Source organism: Trachemys scripta, chromosome 1 (assembly GCF_013100865.1).
Source record: "Trachemys scripta elegans isolate TJP31775 chromosome 1, CAS_Tse_1.0, whole genome shotgun sequence".
Taxonomy (NCBI): Eukaryota; Metazoa; Chordata; order Testudines; family Emydidae; genus Trachemys; species Trachemys scripta.
The window spans coordinates 291,460,332-291,476,021 of record NC_048298.1 but is presented as its reverse complement, the minus strand read 5'-3'; the positions used below and the strand labels follow the sequence as shown (position 1 = coordinate 291,476,021).

The following is a 15,690-nucleotide window of genomic DNA, read 5'->3' as shown; positions in this document are numbered from 1 at the left end:
ATTCTTTCATTTTTGTGCAGTAATGTCTATATTCTTCCTTCATTTTCCTCCTCCCCTGGATCTGTTTTTTGGCAGCCTGATAGTTTCAATCACCTGGTTCTGTCAATGCAGCATTTCCTCTCTGGGACTCCTCTTTCCATCCCTCACCCCTTCTTCCCCCTATATATGGCAGAGCTATCCGGCCAACACTGGGCTAAATCTAAGCAGTGTTTTCAATCTGAGGCAGCATTTACAGGCTCTATAGAGGGTGAATTATGCCCTGCCTGTTCACAGCCACATGACCCTTGCAGTGCTAGGGCACAGGGTTCGGAGTTGGACCGGCATGCCTGGTCCTCTCCTCTGCCCTGAGGAGCCATGAATCCAGTGCAGAAAAGCCTGTTCAGGAACTCCTGAGCATTTTTTTGAGGGAGTCTAAGGACACACTTTGGCTCCCTGAAGGGCAAATCCTGCAACAGTCCCAGGTCAGTGGGTACAAACCCCTGAAAGGATCCAAAGTCCCCCTAGATACTGAAGTGGGTCCGGAGCTTCCTGACAAAAGAGCTTCTGCACAGCTCCCCTTCCTCCCACTGTGAACCAGGAGATTTTTATGATGCTATGGAGTAAGTCTCTCAAACTTTAGATCTCTGGGTCCCAAAAAGGCAAAAGCAGATACACCTCTATAACGCTGTCCTCGGGAGCCAAAACATCCTACCACGTTATAGGTGAAACCGCGTTATATCGAACTTGCTTTGATCCACCGGCGTGCGCCCCCCCCCCCCCCCCGGAGCACTGCTTTACCGCGTTATATTCGAATTCATGCTATATCGGGTCGCGTTATATCGCGGTAGAGGTGTATTACCTTTGCAAGGCAGCAGTTAGTATTAACAAGTGGGATGAAAATCAGGGCTAGACCCCTTCTCCTTTTCCTTCTTGCCCTGAAGGAGTGTTTTGGGGGGCTTTTCTCACAAAAGATTTCTCAATGCTCATATTCAGCTCACTAGCCCCCCTCCCCCACTCAGAAGCATGTAGAGAAGCCTGTTACTGCTGTGCCTGTGAAGCCTTCCCTGAGGCTGCAGTGTAATGGAAATTGTACCTGTTTGGCTTTCAGCCCAGGGCCCCTTGCTCTGCCAGGAAAAGGGGCTTGGATTTCAGGCATCAGCAGAATGGGAGTTGTGCCTTCTGCTCATCAGCCAGGAACAGAGGCGCAGAGTCTAAGAGGCAGGAATGGGTCTTTCTCTACTCCTCCCCTGTTTCACAGGCTGGCTCCACATTAAAGTGTAAGGGACATTTCAGGCTGACTGACCAGACCAGAGCCATATGAGGATTCCACTCTCCATGAAGCTGTAAATGAGAAATCTCCTCCAGTGTTCAAAACAACTCCTAATTTACAGAACAAAGCCCCAAATTGTATTAGGTCGCTCCTTGGGTACTAGCCAGAGTGGAGAAGCAAGCAGGCAACCTTTCAGGCTTCTAGGGACCTCTAACAAGTTACTTTCACAATTAAATTAAGGTATTTGTACCAATACCCTTCCTCGGAGTGATCCTCAGGCCAGGATGAATAGCATGCTACCTCCCTCTGTGAATAACATGAGCAAATACTACACGTGTGCCATCAAACACCACCCACACCAAAAAACAAAAAGCCTGCAGGACTTTGCAGGACAGGATGCCAGTTGCTTGCAAGGAACTCATTAATAAAATATATTCCATTTCATGCATTATTAGATGCACAGTTTCCCATGGAAGCCTCTTTTGGGACATCTTAAGATCTGAATGAGGACTTCTGATTAAATCCAGATGTTAAACTGAACTGTGTAAAAACAAATTTCCAAAGCTTGGTGCAGAAGTAGCTCCATCAGTTAGACAGTCATGCTTTCAGAAGGGGACTTTCTTCCAAAAGACACTGAACAATAATTTCAAACTCTCAGCTATATCCATTCAGACCAAAAAATCTTCAGATATTTTAGTAAGGGAAGCCTACTAGGTGGCATGCAAATGCTACATCATCTAGGGGTATTATTTTTGCCTGGAGTGAAACATCTCTGGTTTTGTCTTGGTCAAACCCCAATGTGATGTGAGAAGCGCACTGGTTTCTAATGTGGTAGTTACAAGGAAGCTGTGACACATGTGAATAGCAATCAGTCATCCTAAACAGATACTTGCAGGGGAGCAGCTGTTTGGAGAAACAGAGGAATTAGTTGCTGGGAATGCAGAGAATCCTCAACCCTCACTTCATAGCTAGCATAGCAATATGTTTGTTGCTATCAACACAAACACTGTCCAGGAAAGGACTATTTCCCCAGCAGAGCAAAAATTCTGAAGGAGAAGTTCTTCGAGTGCTTTTTCACATCCATTCCACATTAGGTGCGTGCGCTGCGTGCACGGAAGTCGGAAACTTTCCCTTAGCGGTACCCGTCGGGCTGGTGGGGCCCCCGCCTGAGTGGCACCACTGCGCCATGCATATATACCCCCCGCTGGCCCGACCCTTCCAGTTCCTTCTTACCATCCATGGCGACGTTGGAACAACCTCTTGCTCTCGTATGAGAAGCAATCCCTTAGCTTTAGAGTACCTAGCTACTATCAGTTCGTTAGCATTCTATTGTTGTGGACACTTAATAGATTAGGTGCTTGGAGGCTTCCAGCACCCGCCACGGGGCATGTCGCAGGCCCAGCGGTTTCAGGCTTGCGCCACATGCCGCAAGCCCATGCCGGTTAGTGATCCCCACGACACCTGTCTACGTTGCCTGGTGGAAGCACACTAAACAGAGGTGTAAGAATTGCAAGGCATTTAAGCCTAGAACAAAGAAAGAGAGAGACTTTTGCTTGAAGCAGTTGTTGATGAAGGCAGCACTGCAGCCATTGGGCCTGGAGCGCCCGACGCCGACTCCAGCCTCCTCGGTGCGGAGTGCCCCGGAGTCGTCAAGAGACCCGGTGTTGGATAAGCCCCGCAAGCCGTCGGCCACGGCACCGCTCATCCTCCCCGGTGCGGCCCAAGGCCAAACCAAAAGAAGAGTGTGAACATTGGGCCCGGGCACCGGAAAGAGCGGGATGGACATTGTGCCGGCACCGATGGTACCGGTGCCACAAGTCCCACTGAGTCCATCCTAAGTGAACTCAGTGAAGATGACTGGCTCAAGAGAGTAATAGATCAGCCCTCCACGCCTGACACCTTTGAGGCGGCGAAGGATCTCATCAGGTGGTCGGTGGTGAGCCCCCACCCGATCAGGGAGAAGCCTCTGGCACCCGGGCCCACAGTGCCGTCGAGGGGAAAGCCGGCAATGGTGTACTGTTCGAGGACACATTCCCAGCATTGGTCCCGGTCAAGCATCAAGTCTGTGGACTCTGTTACCCCGACACCAAAGGAAGCCTCGTTACCGGAGACGAGTCAGCGCACGGGGTTAGCGCAAGGGCCCCGATGCTCTCCGGCACTCTCCAGAGACTGGCACCAGGAGAAGGCAAGCTGACCATCGCCGAAGGCTTCTAGAAGTCACCGGTCCAGGTCTCGGGAGCACCGATACTGATCCCGGTCCCGATCAGCAAGAAGCTGCTCGTCCGCCTCCCGCCAGCACAGGTCGACAGCACCCCCATGGCCTTTGCGCTTGGCGTCGCCGGAGTCCATCGCCAACTCGGGCCGATAGTTACCCGCACCGGACAGCAGAGAATACTGGGCTGGGTGGCAACCCCAGTGGGGACTGCTGGGACACACTGGCCCTTCTGGACCCCTCGGGCCTACCACCAGCGGCAAGGGGCTCCCTCCAGGGCCAGCTACTCGGTGCACCGGTCTCGGTGCCTGCACTGACACTCTTCCATGCAGAAAGCTACAGTGTCCAGACCACCTGCACCGTCGCCGAGGGAGAGACCGGAGAAACCGGCACCGAGTCTGGTGGGACTCCAAGGTCAGCTGTCCGGGCCCGAGCTGGAAGCCCCTCCTTCGGGGGGAGGGGTACCAAGGGGACCAGCAGGAGGAAGTGGAGCAGCTGCTGACCTCCTCGTCATCCTCAGATGAGGCGGTGGCAGGCACAGCGGTATCAGGACCACCGCCGATAGACCACAGAGCCCACCAAGAGCTGCTGCGTAAGGTTGCTCATAACTTGGGGTTACAGGCCGAGGAGACAGTTGAGCAGGAGGACCCCATGGTGGACATCCTGAGCCCAGAGAGTCCATCCAGAATAGCTTCTGCTCATTAAGACCATACAGTGGTACTGTAAGACTATATGGCAGACCCCGGCCTCCAGCACCAAAGGTGTGGAACACAAGTACTTCGCCCTGTCAAAGGGGTACGATTTCTTGTTTTGCCACCCAAGCCCGTGTTCCCTGGTAGTCTCGGCGGTAAACAAGAAAGAGCGCCATGGGCAGCAGGCCTTGACCCCTAAGGCCAAGGAAACTAAGTGCCTGGACCTGTTTGGCAGGAAGGTGTATTCCTCAGGGGGCCTCCAGTTGAGGATTACTAACCAACAGGCCATCCTCAACAGACATAACTTCAACTCTGGACAGCAGTGGGGAAGTTTAAGGACAACTTCCCGCAGGGTTCCCAACAGGAGTTTACGGCTCTGGTGGACGAAGGAAAGGCTATAGCGAAGACCTCTCTCCAGGCGTTCTTGGATTCGGCGGATGCGGCGGCCAGGACAATCGCGTCGGCATGGTCATGCAACGCTTGGTGTGGCTACGGGGACTCAAGTCTGCTGCCTGAGGTCCAGAACTCACTCCAGGACCTCCCCTTCGAGGGGTCCGGGCTCTTTTCGGATCAGATGGACGCAAAGCTGCATAGCCTCGAGGACTCAAGGGCCACACTCAAGTCGCTGGGTATGCACACCCTGGCGACCCAAAGAAAGCCCTTCAAGCCATAGCCGCCTCCTCAGAGTCACTACCAACCTCGTCCTAGGCAGGAGCCCTACCGCAGGCGAAATGGGGATAATAGGAGGCGGGGTAATAGTAATAATAGCTCCAATAGGCCGGGCCAGAGCAAAGGCCAGCATGAGTCTCAGCCCGGCCCTAAACCAGGCTTTTGAAGATGCGCTCGAGGACAGCATACCAGACCAATCACCGGATCCATCCCCTTGTTTTCTGAATCACCTGTCCCGTTTCTTCCATGCGTGGTCCAGCATTACGCCGGACCGTTGGGTGTTACGCACAGTGCAAGGCGGTTACATGCTGTAGTTCTCCTCCCTGTCTACCCACCACCCCTCTTCCCCGTCCCTTTTCAGGGACCCTTCTCATGAGCACCTCTTGGAAGAGGAGGTTCGCACGCTCCTAGAGGCGGGGGCGGTAGAGTTGGTACCGAAGGACCTAAGAGGGAAAGGGTTCTATTCCCGCTACTTCCTCATTCCCAAGGCCAAAGGAGGCCTTCAACCCATTCTGGACCTGGGTGGGCTCAACAAATTCCTGGTCAAGGCCCGGTTCCGTCTGGTCTCTCTGGGCACCATCATCCCTTCCCTGGATCCGGGGGACTGGTAAGCTGCCCTCGACATGAAGGACGCGTACTTTCATATCGCCATCCACCCGGCGCATTGCGCTTCACTGTGAACCAAGAACATTACCAGTTCATGGTTCTCCCATTTGGCCTAGCTGCGGCCCTACGGCTGTTCACAAAATGCATGGCGGTAGTGGCGGCCTTCCTAGGGAGGCAGAGGGTCAGAGTTTACCCGTACCTCGACGACTGGCTCCTGGCAGGCCAGTCTGAAGAGGTTTGGTCCCACATGCAAGTGGCCCTGAGACTATTCTGCACGCTGGGGTTCCTGGTCAACATCCCTAAGTCCACCCTCATTCCAACACAGAGTGTGGAATTCATAGGGGCGGTCCTAGATGTGGTACAGGCAGAGGCGAGCTTCCCAGTATCATGATTCCTGGCCATCCAGCAAGCAGTGAACTCCCTGTGCCAGTTTCCCCCTACAACAGCCAGATGCTGCCTGAGGCTGCTGGGCCATATGGCAGCATGCACGCATGTGGTCAAGCATGCCAGACTGAAACTCAGAACGCTGCAGGCCTGGCTCGCCCATGTATATTGCCCAGGCAGGGACCCCCTGGGCTTGGTAGTGACTGCCCCGAGGGACGTATTAGACTCCCTGCGGTGGTGGCTGTCCCAGACTGTGGTTTGCGAAGGCATCCCCTTTGCTGCACAACAGCCGGACCTGACGCTTGTGACGGATGCATCAGACCTCGGATGGGGTGCTCACCTAGGGGACCTCAAGACTCAGGGCTTGTGGTCGGGAAAAGAGCAGTCACTCCATAACAGGGTGGTTCGTTTAGCCTGCCAGACCTTCATGCCTCTTTGAGTGGTCACAGTGACACAGTTCTGACAGACAATACGACTGCCATGTTTTACATAAACAAGCAGGGCGGAGCCCGTTCCTCGCTGCTCTGCCACGAGGCTCTCCTCCTCTGGGACTTTTGCATAGCCCACGCCATTCATCTCGAGGCGTTGCATCTCCTGGGGGTACGGAACGAACTAGCGGACCACCTCAGCAGGTCATACCACATGCATGAGTGGATGTTCAGAGCGGATGTCGTGTATTCGCTCTTCCGCAAGTGGGGGTTTCCCCAGGTAGACCTGTTTGCCACTGGGACAACGCCCAGTGCCCGCAGTTCTGCTCGTTCCAGGGTCGCAGCCCGGGCTCAGTAACAGATGCTTTCATGATCACGTGGGGAGGGGAATTGAAATACACCTTCCCCCCCGCTTCCTCTGGTGCACAAGGTCCTGCTCAAGGTGCGCAGGGACGGGGCAGCAATCATCCTCATCGCCCCGGCCTGGCCCTGCCAGCACTGGTTCACCACGCTCCTGGAGCTGTCGGTGGAAGCCCTGGTAACTCTGCCCCTACACCAGGACCTCATCATGCAGGATGGAGGGCGCCACTCCACCCCGACCTTCAATCACTGCATGTAATGGCGTGGAAGCTCTGTGGCTGAACGCTTTGGAGAGCCAGTTCTCCCTCCCTGTGCAGCAGGTTCTACTTGGTAGTAGGAAGCCCTCTACCAGGACGACTTACCTGGCCAAGTGGAAGAGGTTCTCGTGCTGGTGTGGGCCTCAACAGGTTCAGCCACACCAGGATCTAGTGCCTACCGTTCTAGAGTACCTACTGCACCTCAAGCAGTAGGGGCTGGCCCTGTCCTCTATCAGGGTGCATCTGGCAGCCATCTCCACCTTCCACCTGGGGTTTTCAGGGGGCTTGGTGTTTTCCCACCCAATGGTGGGGCAGTTATTTAAGACGCCCCCCAGTCCCTGCATGGAATCTCAACTTAATCCTTTCTAAACTCATGGGGCCCCCGTTCGAGCCCCTTGCTACCTGCTCCCTCCTGAAAGGTGGCATTCCTGGTGGCCATAACCTCAGCCAGAAGGGTATCAGAGCTGAGGGCACTCACCTCGGAGCCACCATATACGGTATTTCATAAAGACAAGGTGCAGCTCCGTCCACACCTCAAGTTCCTCCCAAAGGTGGTCTCACAATTCCATCTAGGCCAGGACATTTGTCTGCCGGTGTTTTTTCCCAAACCCCATGCGGACCTGAGTCACCGCAGCCTGCACATCCTGGATGTCCGTCGAGCGTTGGCGTTATACTTAGCGCGCACTAAGCCCTTTCGTAAATCCACGCAGCTGTTCATGCCTGTGGCGGAAAGGATGAGAGGCCTCCCGGTGTCAGCCTAGCAAATCTCCTCCTGGATTACAGACTGCATTTGGGCGTGTTATGACCTCGCAGGTGTTCTGGCCCTGACGGTCACAGCCCACTAGACCAAGGGCGCAAGCAGCTTCAGCGGCTTTCCTTGCACAGGTCCCGATCCAGGAGATATGCAGAGCAGCCACCTGGTCGTCGGTGCATACCTTTACGACCCACTACGCGGTCAACCAGCAGGCCCGAGAGGACGCAGTGGTTGGCTGGGCGGTCCTCCAATCAATTGTTCCGTGACTCCTACCCTCCTCCGAAGGTAAGCTTGTGATTCACCTAATGTGGAATGGACGTGAACAAGCACTCGAAGAAAAAACGGTTACCTACCTTTTCGTAACTGTTGTTCTTCGAGATGTGGTGTTCATGTCCATTCCACCACCCGCCCTCCTACCCCTTTGTCGGAGTCGCCGGCAAGAAGGAACTGGAGGGGATCGGGCCAGCAGGGGTATATATGCACAGCACAGTGGCGCCACTCAGGTGGGGGCCCCGATGGGTACCGCTAAGGGGAAAGTTTCCGACGCACGCGCACACCTAATGTGGAATGGATGTGAACAACACATCTCGAAGAATAACAGTTACAAAAAAGGTAGGTAGGTAACCGTTTTTTTCCAAGGATAGATTGGTAGAATATCCTCCAAACTAACAAAATCCTTAGCATGACAAAGAGCATATGTGTACAAGAATTCACAATTCCTGTACAAGACTCTTCCTTCTGATCCACCCTCTGCATCCAGAGTCTTAAGAAATGACTGTTGGAAGGCACAGGAAGGCACAGGTTGTAGGTTATTATATCAGTCACTTCCTGCCAGTGGTCATCCATAGCTAGTTATCTCCAAAGGTTAGGGTTTCTGGTGCCACGCATTGGCTTCAGCCCCTTAATAGGTTATCCAAAATGTGCCTGCAGAATTTCCTTTAGAGGACAAGGAACTGCACATCTGATACAATGCGAAATTAAGTGTCATTCTCAGATCACATCTGAATGTCCCTTTGTGGGCAAGTAAGTACAAACATTGCTGAAAGTCAACCCAATTTTCACTCTAGACCCTTGAACACTCACTGTGGAAGCAAGCCTATCAGGTAGGGAGCATACTTGAAAGATACATTTTCCAAAATTTTAGAGTATACATCCTTTTTAGCTCCCTTTTATAGCTCTGAGTGGTGTGTTTGAACCAACCCCTGCCCTAAATGTGGCCATACTGGACTGGACCAATGTCCTGTGTGACAGCGGCCAGTGCCACTTCAGAAGAAGGTACAAGAAAACCATGTAGCAGGCAATTTATTGTGGTTACTGGAGAAGTCTGTTGCTTCCCATTGGAGGTTGGTTCATGATTGAGGTATGAATGTTTATATCGCTTTCAAAACCAGGAAGTAATCAAAGGACAAACTTCTCCAGGCCAGTGGAAATAACGTCCTGGACAGAGAAGAATGTTACCTTTCAAGACAGTTAACATAAAGGCCACAGGAAAGGGGAGAATTGAAATCCTCTTCCTCTGCTAGCCCAGAAGGCACTTTAGACTTGCAAGGTACCAAGAAACCCGCGCTGCACATGTAGTAAGGACTAGACCTCCTCTTGAATCATGGACTCCTTTGTCTGGACTAGGAACAGCTACATTTAACTACCTGGCTATTGGAAGAGAAATGTAGTGTAGTATGGATTCTCCATTAGCTTCTTGATACATTTTGGTATCTAGACAGAACACAGGAAAATTTCATTCATTGATCTGGTCAAACTTAGGTTTCTGGTGCAAGAGGGAACAAAGCACTGGAGGGCAGGAACTGCTGCTTTGTTTGCACATGGCCCAGCACAATGGGGCTCTGGCCTCTCTTCTATACAAGAACTCCATCATGGTTGACATGAGGAAAAGGTTATTCTTATTGCTCCAGACACCTTTCTGTTTAAGGGTAGTTCCTCTTTCCGCAGTTCCTGGGACATACTGCTTGTCAACCGAAGTTACGCTACTCCAGCTACATGAATAATGTAGCTGGAGTCAATGTAGCTTAGGTAGACTTACCCACGTGTCGTCACTGCGCTGGGTCGACAGGAGACTCTCCGGTTGACTTCCCTTACTCTTCTCAGAGAGCTGGAGTACTGGGGTTGACCAGAGAGCGCTCTGACATTGATTCAGCGGGTCTTCGCTAGACCTGCTAAATCGATCCCTGCTGCATTGATTACAGCAGCGTCGATTTCCCCATAGTGAAGACAAGCCTATAGTTCTCCCATTGTTTTGTTCTAACTCTTAGATCTCCTTTGGAGGGTTGTGGCATAAATGGGTATTCCAAGGACTCTAAAGATGCGTCTCAAGAATATGGAGTACACAAACCACTTGTACCCTGTTCATCTCATTGTATTCAAAATGCTAAAGCCTTAGGGCCTCAAAGTTGCTGCAGGCAAGGTATTAAAATCCTGCACCAGTTGGCATGCTAGGCATCTGGAAAACTATTCACAGAAGTCCTTAGGTACATTTGGAAGAAAAAAGTGTTTTGAGCCTCATCTGAGGAAGATTTGCAAACCTTTGAAGAGAGATCCTTTGGGAGGGAGGATGTTACTGGATACTTCCTTTATATGGAGGGTGTGAATTTCCATTCCTTGCTATTATTCTAATGTAATATTTAAAACTCTGCTTATCCTTTCATTTCTGCTTCATGATTCACTGCTCGCTACTTCCCATTAGTGATTATAAGAACATAAGAACGGCCATACTGGGTCAGACCAAAGGTCCATCCAGCCCAGTATCCTGTCTTCCGACAGTAGCCAGTGCCAGGTGCTTCAGAGGGAATGAACAGAACAGGTAACCATCAAGTGATCTGTGCCCTGTCATCCATTCCCAGCTTCTGGCAAACAGAGGCTAGGGACACTTCAGAGTATGGTTCTGCATCCCTGCCCATCCTGGCTAATAGCTATTGATGGACCTATCCTCCATGAACTTATCTAGTTCATTTTTTTAACCCTGTATGTCATCGAGGTCCCAGGGGAGCCACACTGAGATTGCTCAATTAGGGCAAATTGCAAAGACTGGGGCAAACAATTCCCAAAACTGGTGGTTATTCTAATACTTAAATCCACCAAGCTAGTAATAAAACAGCTTCTATAATGCCTTGCTGGTTACCCAGAAGCCAATAACACAGTTGCCTTAAAGCAACCCAGCCTTAGGGCTTCCTCCCAGACAGCCACGTCAAGTATGATGAGGATTATTAAAAACCTTGTTCATATGAAAAAGTTCTACCAATCTCAAAGGATTGGACATATTACCCACCAAGTTTCAGAGTGGTAGCCCTGTTAGTCTATATCAGCAAAAACAAAGAGGAGTCTTTGTGTGATACCTTAGAGACTAACAAATTTATTTGGGCATAAGCTTTCGTGGGTTAAAACTGATGAAGTGGGTTCTAGCCCATGAAAGCTTATGACCAAATAAATTTGTTAGTCTCTCAGGTGTCACGAGGACTCCTCGTTGTTATTACCCACCAACTTACTATTTCAGATCTTACCCAAATATATGCTTACAGCCAATTCTTAACTAAACTAAAATTTATTTAAAAAGAGGGTTGAGTACTGGTTAAAAGATCATTACACGTACAGATATGAATATAGTTCTTAGATCAGTCTCATAATAGAGATGATGAGCTGTAGAGTTGCAAAGTTCTTTCAGAATTAGTCCATAGGTTCAGTCCAATGTTCAATACCAGAGTGATCCAAACCTCAGTCTTGTGGCTCAAGCTTCTCCTGACAAAGCATAAGCACAAGCACATTGGAGATGAAAGGATCAGGTTCCAAGAGTTTTTATAGAGATTTTTTGCAACCTCTTGTCAGCATGCAGTCCTTGGGTGAACAGTAGACTTCTTTGAAGTAATCTCTTTCTTAAGCATCACCAGGAATCAGCTACGTTTATTAGCACAGGGTAATTATTCATTAAGCAGTTCATAGAAAATGTACTACACATTTCAAAGTGAAATATAGACAATGACATTATCACACCCATGTTTCATCTAAATGTTAATACACCTCTACCCCGCTATAACGCGGTCCTCGGGAGCCAAAAAATCTTACCGCGTTATAGGTGAAACCGCGTTATATCGAACTTGCTTTGGCCTCAAGCATCTCCGTCATTAATAGTCAGCAAATAGACCCGCCCCCTATCCAACCCCCACCTACTTCCTGCCCCCGACTGACTCCACAGAACCCCCGACCCATCCAACCTCCCCCTCTCCCCCTTCCCTAATCACCCCCAGGACTCCCATGCTGAGCCATGGACCGCACCGGGATGGCCACTAGGACCCAGGGAGCTGGCACATGGAAGCGCTCATACCTGCTCAACCACATCAGCTTGGGTGAGCTCCGTGGGGGTGGGACAGGGGGGACTGGCCCGGCGGCTGCTGCCCTGTCCGTGGAGCGCGCCCAGCCCAGCGCGGCAGTTGAGCCCACGAGGAGGAGCATGGCAGGCAGCCTCGTCTGAGGTGCCTGCGTGCGCCTGGTCCCCGCCTCGTGCCCACGTGGTGCTGGGGGAGAGTGAGCCATCGGCGGGCGGCTCCTGCCACACTCAGCCCATCTCTCCTCCTCTGCAGAGCCCCGCGCAGCCCATCTCTGGTGAGGATGCCGCAGCCAGCTGCTCGCCAGGGCGCATGGAACACCTGACTGCGGGCAGGTAGTGCGGCATGCTATGAACCCGGAGAGCCCGCCCGGCGCTGCTGCCAGCTGGGCCCACTGTGTGCCAAGTCCTCCAGCGCCGGGACAGGGGCACCTGCACGGCGCCGTCTAGGATGGGCACCTCTCCCTGCCCTGGATCCCGCAACTTCCCCGCATGGACCAGTCTTCCCCAACTTCTCGGCACCAGCTGGAGCCCGTGTGACGTTCCCCTGCACTGCAGCTCCCCTCCTCGGGCTGTGGCTCCCCCCACTCCCTGTCCCCTGACCCCCCCCGAGACCCTCCGCCCCTTATCCAATCCCTCGGCCCCGGCACGGCACCCTTAACACACCGCTCAGAGCAGCGTGTCGGAGTGCACAGCCCCCCCCCCAGAGCGCTGCTTTACTGCATTCTGTCTGAATTCGTGTTATATCGGGTCGTGTTATATTGGGGTAGAGGTGTATTCCCTTTTGATCTTTGAATCAACAGATACAGGAACAACCATGTAAACAGATGGTTCCTGTCTAACATCTAACAAGATATAAGTAAACTTATACAATTAGTATTACCTCTCATTCTCTAACTATGCACATTTACATTTCAAAGCTCTAGTGTATCTAACAAAGCTATATTAGCTATTTATAAGGAATAACCCTAATTACCATTTATATACATCTCTAATATATCTTTGAAGGTTGAATTAGGGTCATTTAGCCTGCAAGTTACTTAACCCTTTCTGACCCTGTCTCACACCTGCCCATCCAGGCTAATAGCTGTTGATGGACCTGTCCTCCATTAACTTATCTTGTTCTTTTTTGAACCATGATAGTCTTGGACTGAACAACATCCTTTGGCAAAGAGTTCTGTAGGTTGTGCATTGGGTGAAGAAATGCTTCCTTTTGTTTTAAACCCGCTGCCTATTAATTTCATGTGGTGACCCCTAGTTCTTGTGTTATGGGAAGGAGTAAATAACACTTTATTTACTTTCTCTACACCAGTTATGGTTTTATAGACGTCTATCATCTCCCCCCTTAGTTGTCTCTTTTCCAAGCTGAAAAGTCTCAGGTTAGGGCAACTGCACTTGATTCCCCTTAGTGGTTCAGCAAGGGCACCCATTCTCAGGCTTACAGCACCCTACCCATTGCCTTTCTGGTGTAGAAACATCTCTCTCTCTTTCGATGGGTATCTTCAGTCTGAACAGTTCCCTGCCTTCACTGTTATTCCCAGCAACACAGACTTTCTAAACAGACCTGCTTGCTTTCTCTTCAGACACTAATAGTGTAACTGTCCACCGTTCTAAGCAAGCATATTTTATTCTTAAAATAAACGCACTATAGAGAAAACATTAAAACAAAATAATCTACATGCATGCTAATAAATTTACCAGAGATCACCCACCCCAACATGGGTTCTGGTAGGAATATTCCTTTAAAGCCTCACCCAGTGGTTTCCCTGTGGTTTCAATTTCATCTGGAGAAGCTGTGCAACAAAATGAGATTTCTTTCTGTTAGCAGCTTCTCTCCTCATTTAACTTACCCTGGTGGTCTGGAAAGTGACCAGAATACAAACTGAAAATTTTCTCTAAAGTGAGACTTAAACATATAATTGTCTTAAATTGATTGTTATATTAAGTTATTGTCTTACTGCTAAGAATGAGTTGCTGAAGTGTTTCAACAGTGTTGGAAGAACTCTTCTTTGCTGAAGAGTCGGGCTGCCTCTCTGAGGGGATCTGAGCTTCTCTCCCTGCCCCTCATGTCAAACCCAGGAACATGGGAGCCTTGATTCTCTGAGGGGTCTAAACTCCTTTCCCTCCGTGTGTGTGTGTGTGTGTGTGTGTGTGTGTGTGTGTGTGTGGAATTGGCGGGTGGGTGGTGCATGGTGTGGCTGCCTCTCTGGATGGGAAGCTTGAGAACAGGCATGCTTGGAACATGCACCAAGCACATACTGCTGAGACCAAGGTGAGGAGTTGAGAATAGGTATGCTTGGTGCATATCACAAACTCATAGCACTGTCACTGAGAAGGGGGAAAGGAAATACCTATTGAGGTGAATAGAACAGTTTTTATATGCCTCAGAGCTTTCTCCATGGGGTGTTCTCATTCAGCTGAGAACATCTCACTGAGATGAATGGGCCACTTCACATCTCTCTGAACTTCCTGTGCTGCAGATGGATGTATAGAGCCCATTCCCCACACACTAGGGTTTGTTTCTTTCTTCTCTCTCTCTCTCTCTCTCTCTCTTCTGCTTACAGCTGATATGGGCACTTCTCAGACACACTACCTTCCCACTTCCGTAGGGCCAGGGGCATGGAGAAGGGTGAAGTTGCTGTGTGGGGGAGGAGGGGAAAGGGCAATAGGGGGATGGGTTTCAAAGCAGCAGGACGTGAGGAGCTGAGGTCAGAACAATGGGTATGATGGAGGGAATGTTGGAGCAGTGGTAGGGAGTCTGAGCATTGTCTCAGGAGTATCTTGTGCCCGTCTAGAAAACAGAGTTCAGCAAAACTCTAACTTCTGAAAACCAGGGAATATAGAATTAATGTGCATGCCAGCACAACCTTAACTCTACTGCCCTGGAGCTGGCAGTAGCCAATGGGAATTATCTACATGCACTCGAGCTGTGTTCACTATGTTAAGTGTAGCTGTACTGAATGTTTGGAGGATTGGTTGGAGCAGTATGGCAGAGCTGTGATTGTGATGTGAGATCTGGGGACTTCGCCCCTCTCCTTGTCCAACTGTGTGTGTGAAGAAAGGAAAGAGGTGCATGTGTACCTATTGAGATCCAATATGCTCCTTTTTAGCAGTGAGTTCGGAAAGCTGTGTTAGCTGTGCACTAGGGTCTTGTTGCTATGGGGATTGTCCACAGTGAGGCAGGATACGAGTGATCTGTGGGTTTAATGAGGGGGTAAGTGAAAGCATAGTGTTAAATGGCATCCTGTGCATAAAGGTGAAAGAGTTTGTAAAAGGGATTGAAATTGTAAAATTCAGCAGCAGGGGTATTTCTGTGGAGTGGGCTTAAATGTAGGTAGCTCCTGTTCAGTACAGTTCTGTCCTACACTGGTCATGTGCCTATTCCCTTAAGTGTTTGCAAAGGCAGTGTGCAAATATTTTGAGGGGGGAGGGATAGCTCAGTGGTTTGAGCATTGGCCTGCTAAACCCAGGGTTGTGAGTTCAATCCTTGAGGGGGCCACTTAGGGATCTGGGGAAAAATCAGTACTTGGTCCTGCTAGTGAAGGCAGGGGGCTGGACTCAATGACCTTTCAGGGTCCCTTCCAGTTCTAGGAGATAGGTATATCTCCATATATTATTATTATTATTATGTGCATTATGAATGTATTTGGTCATTGCTCAGAGTGTAGAGTTACGGTTGTATTGGCATATATGTTAATTCTGTATTTCCTGGTTTTTAGAGGTTTGAGTTTTGCTGACTTCAACGTTCT

The 15,690-nt window shown here is 50.5% G+C and overlaps 1 protein-coding gene across 5 annotated transcripts in view; it reads left to right on the top strand.

Annotated features, from left to right (window-relative positions):
- Positions 1-15,690, top strand: part of INTS6 (integrator complex subunit 6) — a 90,439-nt gene that overhangs the window by 72,794 nt on the left and 1,955 nt on the right. The window lies entirely within an intron of this gene.